We start from the raw sequence: 16,019 nt of genomic DNA on the forward strand, positions 1-16,019 counted from the left end.
TTCTGTATATGAATATCTATTTTAAACATATGTGACCCTGGACAACAAAAGCAGTCATAAGGGTCAATTTTTTTTTATTTAAATTTATACAAAATCTGAAAAATGAATATGATATATGGTTTGGTCGAGATACAACTATTTAAATATCTGGAATCTGAGGGTGCAAAAAAATAAAAAAAAAAAAATAAAAATATTGAGAACATCACCTTTGAAGTTGGCCAACTGAAGTTCTTAGCAATGCATATTACTAATCAAAAATTAAGGTTTTATACATTTGCGGTAGGAAATTTACAAAATATTTTCATGGAACATGATCTTTACTTACTATCCTAATGATTTTTGGCATAAAAGAGAATCAATCATTTTAACCCATACAATTTACTGTTGGCTATTGCTACAAATATACCTGTGCTACTTATGACTCCAGGGTCACAAATATTCAAATGTGTTCAATTAATGCTCCTTTTTAGAATACTTCACATAAGTAAATTAACCTTCACATTCATTAACTATTTGTAATGAATACACTAAAGTGATTTCTACAATTGATTTTCTTACCTGAATGCTTCTAGGGCTACCACTAACGATTATTTTTATTTCAACTAATATAACAATTATTTTTTCAATTAGTCAACTAATTTATTACTTTTTTGTATTAATCTACTTTCTGATCAGTTGATGGATTCTATAGTTAAATAGCAGTAACTTCTGTTATTGATCTTTTAAAATTTTATTCAAACATTTTTCATTATTAATACTTTACAAAAATAAATAATAGCAAGCAAGAAAGAAAGTAATAAGAAAAAAATATATAATATGAAGAAAATAGAGAAAAGAGAAAGAAAAAAATAATAGTAACAATAATTAATAAAAGAAAGAAAAAAAATAACAAGGTAAAAATAAATAAATAAATAAAATATACATATATACATTACACACAAAGTTCATTTCAGACAAATTGAACTTTATTAAATTTATATTGCTTAATATTTTAGTGTTCTGTGTTAAGAGTTTTTTGACAAGGGTCAGCGTATTTTCCAATAAAAGCTCTTTTCCGACTTTTCCCGCATTCCATGAAATCTCAAAATACTCCCGGACACACATAATGAATGATGACTTTACATTTTTAATTTTTACTTACCGAAAATCGTCCTTCACTCGCTTCCACCTGCAGACACTGAGAAAATGACGGCTTCTTGCACTGGTCACGTCCGGTGAACACAACGTGCGTGCTCCCTCTCGGATCCGCGTCCCGACCAGCCGTCTCAACCCAGCATGTTTTAGAGTATATACTATATAGAGACCAATTTCGAGTAGACGTCACAGTGACGTCACTTGCAGCTGCGCGCATACTGGTTGCAGAAAAACACTGATAGCAAGTGGAGGTAAACGGGCAAACTCCATGGAATAAAAGAAAAAAATATTTTTGTGCCTTTTGATGTCAAAATCGGAATGCAAATAATTTTTATACAATACTGTAGTCAAAGACGCCATTTGAAGCTAAAGGCAGACGTTTAAACGGACATACTATGGATGAAAACTGCTATGATTACTTTTAAAGCATAAATTTGATTTAAACAATAGGTCTACATAATATTCACATACGCTGTTCATAGGGGATGTACTGTATTAGCCCTACCGTTATAGCATGACATATTATTTAAACCTATTAATAACCTTTTACCGAACTTTTTTTTTTTTTTTTTATCTCACAATTCTGACTTTTTTTCCTCACAAATGCAAGTTTATATCTACTAATTCGGACTTCATAACTCGATTTAACAAAACTAATGAATTTGTTAATTCTGAAGGGAAAAAAGCCAGAAGTTTGGGATTTAAGCCGAGGGGAAAAGAGAGAATGACTAGTTGTTTTTCCTCTAGATTTGTGGGATATAATCTCGGAATTGCGAAAATAAAGCCAGGATTTTGAAATATAAAATCAAATTGACCTTTTTTATTATTTTATTTTATTTTATTTTAAACCGCCCATAAAAAACCGTCATCCCGGTTTTGGATCTGTAAGACTATCCCACTATCTAACGCCAATTTCGTTACGTAACAGTGCTTATCGCTGGGTGACAAGCTGTTGTATAATGCCAATAACATTTTGAAAATGACATCTGCTCAATATAATCTATACTCTTTTTAAATCTAAGTATTTTGTGCCCTATCCTTGTAATTCTCTGGCCTTAAAGGCTATGTCTCCCGGGTTTTCTGCAACCATGCTGCGCGCGCATCCCGAACGTTTACAAACAGATAATTGGTCTATAGTGTGTGTATATATATATATATATATATAGTGGGGCCACACCCTTTTTTTTTTTTTTTTTTTTTTTTTTTGGCTTCTGGTGCCCATGCATATGTGACAAATTTCATGTCATGTATAATATTTTATAGGCTTAAATGACATGAAACATGACATATATTGTCACATATATGTACATGTATTTATATGAAGATACAATTTTTAGTTAGGTATTTTATACATTTGGAAATATTTTTTAAATATTTTTCAATATATTCAACAATGTTTCACATGTATGTGAATATATTGCACTTCCGTATAATTTTCAAGAAGGGATCGCAGTCGCACTAATGTTTCTCAGAAACATGCAGGCACATTACACATACACACACAGAGTCCTGTAGCAAGAACACCTTAATATAATCAACAACAAAACATCATCAACTATTACCAACAAACAAACAAATAAATAAATAGCTGTAACGATTTAATGAAATTAAGAAAACAAAACAGGAACAAACGTTTATTAAGAAACTATATATATATAAAAATACTGGCCATTCACAGCTATTTACAGATGTGGGATTATCATATCAGAGCTTCCCTGATGGACATAAACAGACAGGGGTGAATATTAGAGATAAACACCTCTACACATGACCAAACCCAAATTAGTCAAAATGTAAGAATAAATGTCCAGCTTTTATCGCACAGCTCTGTGTTTCACACATGAGAACGAATGTGACACTGTTCACTAATGTCATGTTTAGTCTGAACGTCTCCCTCTAGTGGCGCATGCCATATTTCTCACATTCAAAAGCGTGAAGTCACTGAACACGCAGTAAAAATAAGAGTCAGTTAAAGTGGCAGTCATTCATGAAATGTAAATTTTAATTGCTTTAATAAGGGTGTATTTCTTGTCAAACATTATCCCACATGTCTGTCTCTAGCAGCAGCCTTTTTTGTGCTGTTGATTGTCTAATTCTGGTTGGCTGTTGTGTTTCTAGACTGCTCAGACAATTCAACCTTAAAAATAACTTCTCCCATAGATAAACACATGACAGGCGTCCTCCTGTTTAGTGTAATCCTTACAAATAGTCTAATCAATACCAGTGTTATTGTTGTATGTCTTCATAAGTCTAGATTGGTCTATCATTTACTACACACACATACAACTTACTGCAGTCAAAATATAAGAATAAGGTTAGGTTTCAGAGAGTTTAGGGGTTAGTATTTTATGTATGTTGTCAAGTTTCTGATATCTGAAGCATGAAGAAGGCATTTGTAAAAGGCATTTGTATTTATTATTTGATGCTGTAAACAGGCCAACAGCATATAAAGTGCCATATTTAATTCAGTAAAATGAGAGGAACATAAAAGCAAACAAACAGTGTCTCTAACATTTTAATGCAAATAAAAAATACATAAACATTCACTGGAAGCGATAAATAACCACAAGACGCTGTAGAAGTTCAAAGTGCCGACCGACATGTCCACATACACTCCTACTCTGGCAGAGCGATGTAAAGGGGCTGTTATGTCTGTTAGTAGGTGTGTGACGAGACACTTATCCCACGAGACCAGACGAGACACGAGACTGGGCTCACGAAAACGAGACAAGATTTTTAAACTTTTCTTAAGAAATCCTCAATGATTAAATATATAAGGAAAATAGTATTTTATTCAACTGAAAAAATACAAAATGCAAAAAACATGTAGGTGCATTTTGAACTTTATGAAATTAAACTTCCATTTTAATGAATTATATGCAGTAATAAACAACATTTAAACAAGAGCTTCACGATTCTGGATAAATTGAGAATCCCAGTTATTTTTAATAAATTGGAGATCACGATTCTCTCTGGAGAAAAAAGATTAGAAAACTAAACAAAATAATGTAATTTACTAGTGGTTCTGACAAACTGTTCATTGCTCAAGTCTTTAAAAAACATATATTCATTCAAAAAAAAAAAAAAAAAAAAAAAAAATTAAATGGAGTCAGTGTCTCACTTCATTAAGACTTGTTTGACCATTGAAATCTCCTGAATGAGTGATTCAATGACACTTTTTTTAAACGCCCAATTGTTGCTACCTCCTGGCGAAAGAGGTTAAGTGTTACTATACATACAAGATTTTGATCGCTGTAGACAATAAGTGTTTATACCCAAACTATAAACTTTTATCCCAGTACTTCTGTTATTTAAATGTCTGTAACACAGAAATAATGGTTATAATGTGGTTGAAAAGACTGTTTGTGTTGCTCTTTCTGTGTTCACATTTACCCCGACCCTCTGATTCATTAACATGGGCAGCGACAAAACCTGCTTCTCACGCTCCACTGACACTCGCGATGTGAAACAGTCGTAATAGACACAGCTAAATCGTTGTCATTCAGGAATAAGATCCCGTGGGTGTTTCAAGGATTTCTCACGAGATCTTGCGAGGTCTCGCGAGGCACGTTAGATCTCGCGAGATCTCGTGCTACGAGATCTTGTCACATCCCTATCTGTTAGTTTATTTTCATGACAGTCAGTGTATCTCTTTTTACAGCAGTACAGACTCCAGGATTTGTCATTGTGTCCAAACCAAGATTCTCGTACTCCGTTCCTGCTGATTCCTTTATGCCATATCAACGCATCCGCTCCATTCAACCTCCCAGTAACGGCGTCCAGTCAGACTCTCTCTGCACAAAACCTGAAGACACTCATCAAACCTGTCTGGATGATCAGGATACGGCTGATGCTCTAACACGCGTCTCACCTTTTGGTTTCCCTCAGACAGGATGAGTTGAGTGTGTGCTGTTTGGATCCAGTGTGATGTAGTGTGCTGTATATATATATATACAGCGGCAGGGGCGTCGCTAGGGCTAATCATTCTGGGCTCGAGCTCCGAAAGTTTTTACTCAAGCCCCGAATGTTTTTTGTATGGCCCTATGATTTCACTGAATTTGTTAAAGTTTGAATGAATTAATCAAACGTTGGTCATTAAACTTAAATCAAGTCGCGATATGGACTCGTATCTGTAAATATTATGCCGCAAAATACTATTTAAATATGAATCCTGCATGTTCTGCGTGTCTTTTTATGAATGAATGGGGCGGACGCTCGCAGTGATGTCAGCTTCTGCCGTTTCACTAAATGAGGACATAAATACATTGACAACATCTTCAGAACTGCCCTGAGATTTACTGCATGAGCATTTCACTATTTCATTTGAGTAAAACGAGCTCAAATATACACACATAAAGTTAAAGTTCGGTTTAATTTTATTAATCGTTTAGTATAATTTACGTGCCCACTACTACTACTACTATTAATTTATAAAATGTATACAATTTTTTCACACAATATTTCTTCCACGTTTTAAATTTTAATAGTAAATCCCCTTTATTTGTCAAAAATAAAATATAATTTTCATTAAAAAATCAATTAAATTAATATTTTATACCTTCATTTAATAACCAGAAAAAAAACAGACATGCTAAAACATATTTGGTAACAATAAAACTGAGAAGTGAGAAAAAATAAAACATTTTATAGGGTCCTAAACATTTCTTAACTTTTGATAAATTGACGGTAAATTCAAGATTCATGGTTTTAATTTGGTTTTAATTACACATGATTAATTACATTTTGACTAATAAAATTAAATTTAATCATTATAAAGAAATCCAGAAAAATGAAAACAGAAAACAGAATTTGAAAAAAAAAAATAATAATAATAAAATAAATAAATAAATAATAATAATAATAATAATAATAATAATAATAAATAAAACAAATAAATAAATTTTCCCCCAAATTTATTTATAAATAAATAAATTTGGGGGAAAAATAGGGCCCTGTTTTTGCATGCAACTATATATTTGTTACAGTTATAAATACATTTTCCAATTTATTATTTTATTTGTCTGACATTTTTTTTAATGTTATAATTTTGTTATAATACTCTGATATGTTTGCTATTTGCAGTGATTACTATTTACTATTGCTCATAGTGTGACAAGGCCTTTAACCCCCAGTTTAATGCCCTCAGACCCCCCTAGAAGGATCCAGGTTCAAGCACTTATGTGAGCATGATGTGAGCTCCCACCCACCAGAACTAGCCCCTGATGTTTTGGCACCAGCCCTGGATGTTTTAAAATCCTAGAAACGCCCCTGTACAGCAGGTAAAATAAGTATTGAACACGTCACTATTTTTCTCAGAGAATATATTTCTAAAGGTGCTGTTGACATGAAATGAGTTCAGATGCAAAAGCCTCTAAATCCATCTGAAGTATTTCTTTAAAATGAGCATTTCTTTCTGACTACTTTGTATAGGTTTCTTTGTAAGTACTGGTACTTCTGATTGGTCTGAGGCTGAATTTTAGCGAGTTTGAAGTAAAAGTTTGATGGAGGTATACTATGTGTCAAAGCATTCACTCAGTATCATTATCTCATTTTTGACCGAGATGGGGCTTTTATCAGTGGTCGACCAACAAAGATCACTCTAAATGCAAGACGTGTAATAATCCGGAAGGTTGCAAAGAACCCAATGTAACTTCTCAGCAACTAAAGGTCTTTAGGTCTTTCCATAACTGTGTATGGAAGAGCTGCAAGAAGTAAGTCACTGGTCTCCAAAAAAAACAAACAAACAAACAAAAAATAAAACAAAACTGTCCAAAAAAAAACAGTTTGTCCATCTCCAGTTTGCTAAAAAAAAAAAAAACATGTGGACATGCCAGAGGACTGCCGGAGAAAATTCTGTGGTTGGATGAGACCAAAATGGAACTTACTGGTTTAAATGAAAAGCATTATGTTTGATATTTTGGCATAAAAACCTTATTGCATCTGTTAATTTAAACTGCCATGAAGATGTGTGTGTGTGTGTACCTGGTATTTATCACGTTATGGGGACCAAAGTAATACCAGTAAATTTTGACCTTGTGGGGACTTTTTTAGGTCCTCGTGAGGAAACAGGCTTATAAATCATGCAGAATGAGTTTTTTAGAAAGTAAAACTGTGCACAGTCTTCTGTGAGGGCTAGGTTTAGGTGTAGCCGGACTTGCTTCCAGCTTTGCTACTGTTCAGACGCTCTTGCTTACAGCTCCACGCTTTGCTCCCTGTCTATATACTTTTCTCTGATTTTTCTAAGATTTTAACCTCAGCAGATCAGCACAGTGCTCAAACAACACATTTTTGGCACAAACACTAAATTAAAAACTTTTCAGAACTGGAATAATACTACGAAAAAGGAGACTCTTTGCCTCCCACTGCCAGCAGTTTACATTCCGGAGACGGGAAAACACAGCTGTAAACAAGGTTACTTGCTGGACTTCCGAATCAGGCGGAACACTCAGCAGACCATCGTCACGGACCCCCTCAGCATACAGACAGTGAGTCCTGTCAACTGATCGACACACTAATCGATGGCACAAACAGGGAGCGAGACCCAAAGGCACTCGAGACATCAGATTGTCATGAGTATCTCGTATTGCTGCGGTAGCATCCTCTACCCCAGATATGGCTATGACAAGGCTTGCAAAAACTGGTATTTTACCACCTCCTATACAGATTGAGAACAGATCTGAAGCAATAATGAATGTGGGTGAGGAATCCCCAAATGTGACTGAACATGAATCATATGAGCCAGCAACTAACATCGCTACAAACAGGCCCTCAAGGTTGAGCAGACAGCGGCATTCAGCTCAGAGCACGGCCGAGCCCAGGACTCTGATAGTGGGCGACTCCATTATCAGAAATATCAGTAGCAGTACTACAACTACATGCTGCTTTCCTCAAGCAACCGTCTCTGATGTGAACAAGGAACTTCGGAACATCCTAATGAAGCACACGCATTCTATTTATCATTATTTACAGGCCTCCAAAATATTCTCCAGCCTTTGTTGAAGAGTTCACAGAATTGTTATCAATGATTTCCTCAGAGTTTTACTGTTTTGCTATTGCAGGGGATTTTAACATTCACATAGAAAATGCAGAAATCAAAACCACAAAAGAAATAATAACCGTTTTAAACACTTTTGACCTGATTCAGCATGTGGGGTCTAAACATTTCATCCATTGTCATTAAGGACGTAGCACTATCTGATCACTTCTGTATTTTCTTTGATATACTGATCTCTGCTACCACTGAATCTAGATCCATCTCTGTTAGAAAGAGATGTATTAACGAAAACACTAGTGTTCTACTTATGAAGGCTATATCTTCAATGCCAAGCATTTCTGCAGACTCTGTTGATCTTCTCCTGGAGTCCTTTAACTCAAAAGTTAAGAATGCCACTGATGACACTGCACCAGTGAAAGTCAGTAAGACGACTGGCAGACAAAAATCATCTTGGAGAAAATCAACAGCAGTACAGAGTATGAAAAGACAATGCAGAAAAGCTGAGCGGATGTTGCGGAAGACAAAACTTGAAATTCACTATAGCATCTATAAAGACAGCCTTCATGCTTTCAATGTGGAACTAGCCACAGCAAGACAGAAGTTCTTCTCAAACCTTATAAACAGCAACCTAAACAACACTCGCACTCTTTTTGCTACTGTTGAGAGACTAACAAACCCCCAAGTCAAATTCCCAGATTCCCAGCTCTCCGACAGCAAATGCAATGAGGTGATTAGCACATCCTCAAGTTATGCAGAGGTCACACAGATTCGACCGCAATTTCAAAAAGAAGTCACTGTGTCTGTTTTTGAAGCAATTGATAGCAAAACTTTGGAAGAAATAGTACAGCACCTTAAATCCTCAACCTGCAACCTTGACACACTTCCCACATCTTTTTTCAAAAGTGTGTTTAACTGTTTAGAAGCAGATCTCTTAGACGTGGTGAACACCTCACTTCTTTCTGAGACTTTTCCAAACTCCCTGAAAACTGCAGTTGTTAAGCCTCTTCTGAAAAAGAGCAATCTTGATAACACCACATTGAGCAACTATAGACCAATATCAAATCTTCCTTTTATAGGCAAGATTATTGAAAAAGTAGTTTTCAATCAGTTGAACAACTACTTAAACTCAAATGGATACCTGGACAATTTTAAATCTGGTTTCCGACCGCATCACAGTACAGAGATGGCGCTCATTAAGATAATAAATGATATTCACTTAAATTCTGATTCTGGCAAAATATCAGTGCTGGTACTACTAGATCTTAGTGCTGCGTTTGACACTGTCAATCATAACATTCTTCTAGAGAGACTGGAAAACTGGGTCGGACTTTCTGGGATGGCTCTCAGTTGGTTCAGGTCATACTTAGAAGGGAAAGGTTATTATGTGAGTACAGGAGAGAGAGCATCAGTCTAAGTGGACGTCCATGACATGCGGAGTCCCTCAAGGCTCAATTCTTGCGCCACTCTTGTTTAGCCTGTATATGCTCCCACTAAGTCAAATAATGAGAAAGAACCAAATTGCCTATCACAGCTATGCTGATGATACCCAGATTTACCCAGCCTTATCACCAAATGACTACAGCCCCATTGATTCCCTCTGTCAATGCATTGATGAAATTAACAGTTGGATGTGCCAGAACTTCCTTCAGTTAAACAAGGAGAAAACTGATGTCATTGCATTCGAAAGCAAAGAGGTGAATGCATACCTTGTTCTTAAGGTGAATGCATACCTTGACTTTACGGGTCAAACAACTAAAAACCAAGTCAGAAATCTTGGTGTGATTCTGGAGTCAGACCTTAGTTTCAGTAGTCATGTCAAAGCAGTAACTAAATCAGCATACTATCATCTCAAAAACATTGCAAGAATTAGATGTTTTGTTTCCAGTCAAGACTTGGAGAAACTTGTTCATGCCTTTATCACCAGCAGGGTGGATTATTGTAATGGTCTCCTCACTGGCCTTCACAAGAAAACCATTAGACAGCTGCAGCTCGTCCAGAACACTGCTGCCAGGATTCTGACTAGAACCAGAAGATCTGAGCATATCACACCAGTCCTCAGGTCCCTACACTGGCGTCCAGTTATATTTAGAATTGATTTTAAAGTACTTTTACTCATTTATAAATCACTCAATGGCCTAGGACCTAAATACATTGCAGATATGCTCACTGAATATAAACCTAACAGACCACTCAGATCATTAGGATCGAGTCAGTTAGAAATACCAAGGGTTCACACAAAACAAGGGGAATCCGCTTTTAGCTATTATGCTGCCCGCAGTTGGAATCAGCTTCCAGAAGAGATCAAATGTGCTAAAACATTTACATTTATACATTTAAATCTAGACTCAAAACTCATCTGTTTAGCTGTGCATTTACTGAATGAGCACTATGCTACGTCCGAACTGATTGCATTATGTATAATCCTTTTCCATTTTTAAATTTATTTTAAATCAATTTTTAAATCATTTTAAAAGTTTTTAATTTTTTTGTTTTATTGTTGTGATTATTGTTTTTATGATTATTCTACTGCCTTTTTTTGTGAATTATTGTTTTTATTATTGTTTTTATGATTATTCTACTTCCTTTTATGTAAAGCACTTTTAATTACCTTTGTGTATGAAATGTGCTATATAAATAAACTTGCCTTACCTTGCCTTGCATGTGACGAATCTGTGGCCGTCCAACATCTGCTGGAATCTCAGGTAAAACTATTTGCGTGTACACGCATGTCCCCAGATAACATGATCCCCAGTTGATCCATAACACCAGAAGCGATCTGCACTTATACATCACTCATTGTTTACACTTTGCACAGAGATTGTCCAAATAAAAAAACACATGGAAGTGCTAACTCAAAGACATGTTTGATCTTTATTTCACATGTTCTCACATGTTTAATTTACATGTTTATGTAATTGTTGCTTTTAATCAGTTTAATTATATACTTAATTATTTTAATGATTAAAAGTATTGTGAAATAAGTAAATAAAAATGAATGAATACATAAATGAGTAAAATCTAGCCTAAACTGATTTGGACATATAGATGTTGTAAAGTGGTGGCATGATGATAAATGAAATTCAGAAGAAGTTGAAATGTTCAGTTACTTCTTATGTATTAAAACTGGCCATATACAGTATAGTTTCACATTTCTTTAAGAATTCTTCCCATGTCATGTTCTCCGTCTTTTACAACCAAAAGTTATAAACCATGAAAAATAAGCTACAATGTCAGTTTAGCACCTCATGAACAGAGAATTATATAGTCTCATTTATAATGAGACAGTTTCATCTGTATAACAATAAAAATCAGAAAGGAGTCCTTTGTTTGTTACAAAATGCTTCTGTAAATGCACAAAAACAGTCATGAGAAGGGAAATATTCATCTGTAACATTAACTGTGTGTTTCTTGTTAAATCTGACACAGAGACAGTGAAGAATTAAACACCTTAAATCCAGCATAGAGGGGTTCAGTGAATGTGGTGTTGAATGTGTGTAAGTGTGTGAGTGTGTGTGTGTCAGAGACGCTGTAGTACGACAGAGAGCCGGCCGACACGTCCACATACACTCCTACTCTATTAGAGGATGAACGAACTGGTATAACAGTTTCCGCATTTTTGTGCCAGACAGTGAATCTGGTATCAAAGCACCACAGACTCCATGACTTTTCATCATATCCAAACCAACAGTCTCTTCCTCCTTTTCTCTTGATTCCTTTATATGCCACTGATATATCAACTCTTCCACTCCATTCAACCTCCCAGTAACAGCGTCCAATCAGACTCTCTCTACATAAAACATGAGGAACCTGCTCAAATCTCTCTGGATGATCAGGATACGGCTGATGCTCCTTCACATGCCTCACCTTTTTGTCATTAGACAGGATGAGTTGAGAGTTTGCGGTGTTTGGATCCAATGTGAGATCACAGGCATCTGAACAGAAGAAGAGAAAAATATTTATAACAACAAAACAGCAGTAACTGAAGACCTGTGTCTCACTGTAAACTTACACTTTTGGTAGTCCTGCTGTCATCATGAACTCTGCTCCATGATCCGCCCTATAAACACAAACACACATTATTGTAGATATGCACACAAACGTTTAGAATGTCAGTATTACTGTTTGATATACTTGAGTATCTGCAGTTTATAGTTTGGATCCTCCAGTTTGTGTTTGAGCAGCTGGACTCCTGATTGTCCTGGGTGATTGTAGCTCAGATCCAGCTCTCTCAGGTGTGAGGGGTTTGAACTCAGAGCTGAAGACAAATAACCACAGCCTTCCTCTGTCACCATACAGCCAGACAATCTACAGACACACACAGACAGATCAACTACAAACACACATCAACATTATGACCAGTTATCTGTACACCATCCCTTATTTGTTCTTAATACCTCAGTATCTGCAGCTGACAGTTTGGACTCTTCAGTCCATCAGAAATAATCTTCACACCAGAGTCCTGCAGGTCAATGTTACTCAGATCCAGTTCTCTCAGGACAGAGTTTGAGGATTGTAGAGCTGATGATACAATTTCACAATCCTGAGCAGTGAGATTACAGCCAGCAAGACTGAAAAAGAGTGAAATACACAATTAAATACTTCACAATTTCATTCTGCATTGGGTATTTTAATGATGTCAGCTAAATTTTTGTTACAAAGCGCATTATAAAAGCAAACAGCAACATACAAAATACATTAACTGGCATATCAAGAGAAACAGTTAAATCAGTTTAGAAAGAATTGCTGTAAAACCCCCTATTAAAAACTTACAGAGCTTTTCTGCAGTTGATCACAGCTGGTATCAGTCTTCTTCTCCCCTCATCTGATGTGTTGTATTTCTTGAGGTCCAGCTCATCCAGCACCTCCTCTGACATCTGAAGCATGTAGGCGATTGTTGAGCACTGAGCAGGAGAGAGTTTCTTCTCTGAGTGTTTGTCTGATTTCACAAACTCCTGAATCTCTCTGGACAGAGTCTGATCTTTCACTTCCAGCAGACAGAGGAACAGACTGATGGATCTTTCAGTGGAAAGTCCATTTCCATCTTTGATCTTCTCTTTGATGTACTGTGTGGTTCTCCTGATGCTCTCTGAGCTGTTCTCTGTGTGTGTCAGTAGATCCTGTAAGAGTCTCTGATTGGACTCCAGTGAGACGCCCAGCAGGAACCGCAGGAACAGATCCAGATGGCCATTCTCACTCTGGAGGGCTTTGTCTACTGCTCTTTTTACATAAATAATGCACTGAATCTAAACATGCTTCTCCATAATTGTGCACTTATGTGGTAGTAAAACACATAGAAAGCAGCAAGAAACTCCTGAACGCTCAGATGGATGAAGCTGTAGACTTTCCTCTGATGAATCACAGATTCCTCCTTAAAGATCTCAGTGCAAATCCCAGAATACACTGAGGCATCAGTGACATCTATGCCGCTCTCAATCAGGTCCTCCTCATAGAACATCACATTGCCCTTCATCAGCTGTTTGAAAGCCACTTCAGCAAGTTTCACAATCACTTCTCTGTTGGACTGCAGGAGTTTCTCTGGATCTCTCTCTTCATACTTCTGATTCCTCATGTTGATCTGAATCAGCAGGAAGTGGATGTACATTTCAGTCAGAGTTTGAGGGATTTCTGCACTCAGATCTTCTTTCAGGAGCTTCTGAAGCACAGTGGATGAGATCCAGCAGAAGACGGGGATGTGGCACATGATGTGGAGGCTTCTTGCTCTTCTGATGTGTGAGATGATTCTGCTGGCTTGATGCTGGTCACTGATTCTCTTCCTGAAATATTCCTCCTTCTGAGACTCATTGAATCCCTGAATTTCTGTCAGACGGTTGATGTATTTGGAGGGGATCTGATTGGCTGCTGCTGGTCTGGAGGTGATCCAGATGAGAGCAGAGGGAAGCAGCTCTCCTTTCATGAGGTTTGACATCAACACACCCACTGATGAAGTCTCAGTCACATCACAAACTTTCTGATCATCTGAAAACATCAGTGTGATTCTGCTTTCATCCAGACCATCAAAGATGAACACAACTTTACACTCCTCATAAATCTTTGAGTCCAGATCTTGAAGTTCAGGATGAAAGTCCAGCAGAAGTCTGTGAAGACTGTACTGATGATCTCGGATCAAGTTCAGCTCTCGAAATGGAAGCACAAACATGAAATCTACATCCTGATTGTCTTTTCCCTCGGCCCAGTCCAGAATGAACTTCTGCACAGAGACGGTTTTTCCGATTCCAGCGATGCCTTTAGTAAGAACAGTCTTGATTTGGTCTTTCTCCTCACATCCTGGTTCAGGTGAGGATTTAAAGATGTCATTGCAGTAGATTGGAGTGTCTTGTGAGTGTTTTGTTCTGTTTGTTTTCTCCATCTGTAAAACCTCATGTTCTTCATTCACTCCTTCTCTCTCTCCCTCTATGATGTAGAGCTGTGTGTAGATCCTGTTCAGGAGGGTTTCATTCTGCTGGAGTTTGTTTCCCTCAAATAATCTCTCATACTTGTTCTTCATGCTGGTTTTGTGCTGGTCTTTGACTCTCTGTAGTTCATCATCTACTGGTTTCTGCAGGTTTGTTCTGGATCTCGTTCTGCACTGAGGACAGTCAAAGTCTTCTAAAGGTCTGGACTGATTCCAGTATAAACTGATGCACTGTCTGCAGAAACTGTGTCCACAGCTGATAGAGACTGGATCTCTCAGAACCTGCTCACAAAACCCACATCTGGACTGAACCTGGATCAGATCATCCCTCTCACTGCTGAGTCAAAGGAGAAAAATATTTACTTTAATTCAAAATATTTATTTGCCCAAGATAACCCTGTCAGCACTGGCCGGCCTTTACAACAAAACCCAGAGTATACTTTTTTTCCATGCATACATTAGCATACACACACAGCCAAACACAAAACCTTTCAAAGTAACTCCACTTAAGAGTGTGTGCAAACACACATGCAGACTAGAAAGATTCACTCTTGTCCAGTGTCTGTGCTTTTTTCTCTAAATGTCTTAGTACTTAAATTAAGAGTTTTGAAGTATAATTTGGGCTTTATTGCTCCAGTGACAAAACAACTGACAACAAATTCTGTTATCAGTCAGGTCTGTGTACACGGGATGTTTTTCTCATTGAATAACTGTTTATGGTTGCATTCTTATATTTACATGTACACACAATAATATTTAGCAAAATGCCTCATTTAACATTACGTGAATTACTATTAAACTCTAAAAAAGACTTGCAGTAAATATCAAAACTCAAAGTATTCAGACAATTTTTATTATGTGTTTCATGAGATTCAGTATCAGTGTTTGTCTCACCTGGGGTCAGAGGTCACTGCTCCGTTACTGAAATCAATATGCTGAGGTAAGGATGCATTACTCTTCATAGACACACAGCTGTGATCTGGAGATGCTGCAGTGTCCTTCAGCTCCATCTCCTCATTCAAACTCTATAGAGATCTATAGAAATATAGACTATTAACACACATGAAAATATAAAGGATGTGCTGATAATTAAATTAATTATTTTCAACTCATTAAAAAGTCAATATTAATCACAGAAACCTTTTTTTTTCATTCCTAAACATTGGTCATGTAAATGTCTTATGTAAACTGAATGTAACCTTCAAACTGAATGTCACAAGAAAAAAAAAAAATCTTTAAAAGACATCAAACATAACTACATCAATCTACAAATTCATTTTACAAGAAAAGTAAATTAATACATAATATTAATAATAATAAAGACAAAGACAATTGGACAAATGTTATGGCTTCCTAAATAATAACAATTTTCAAAATTTCTTACATAAAACACTTTTCAGAAATTCCATAATCTAATTAAAAAAAATAATAATAATAATAATATAAGAAAGAACATGTCAGGGAAAATTAATAGGAAAA

General features: G+C 36.3%; 1 pseudogene; it reads right to left on the reverse strand.

The window, feature by feature from the left end:
* Window positions 1-12,894: 12,894 nt before the first annotated feature.
* On the reverse strand, window positions 12,895-15,572 carry LOC127162086 (NLR family CARD domain-containing protein 3-like; annotated as a pseudogene).
* Between the last annotated feature and the right edge of the window lie 447 nt (window positions 15,573-16,019).

The sequence above is a fragment of the Labeo rohita genome, unplaced genomic scaffold, assembly GCF_022985175.1.
Source record: "Labeo rohita strain BAU-BD-2019 unplaced genomic scaffold, IGBB_LRoh.1.0 scaffold_832, whole genome shotgun sequence".
Lineage (NCBI taxonomy): Eukaryota > Metazoa > Chordata > Actinopteri > Cypriniformes > Cyprinidae > Labeo > Labeo rohita.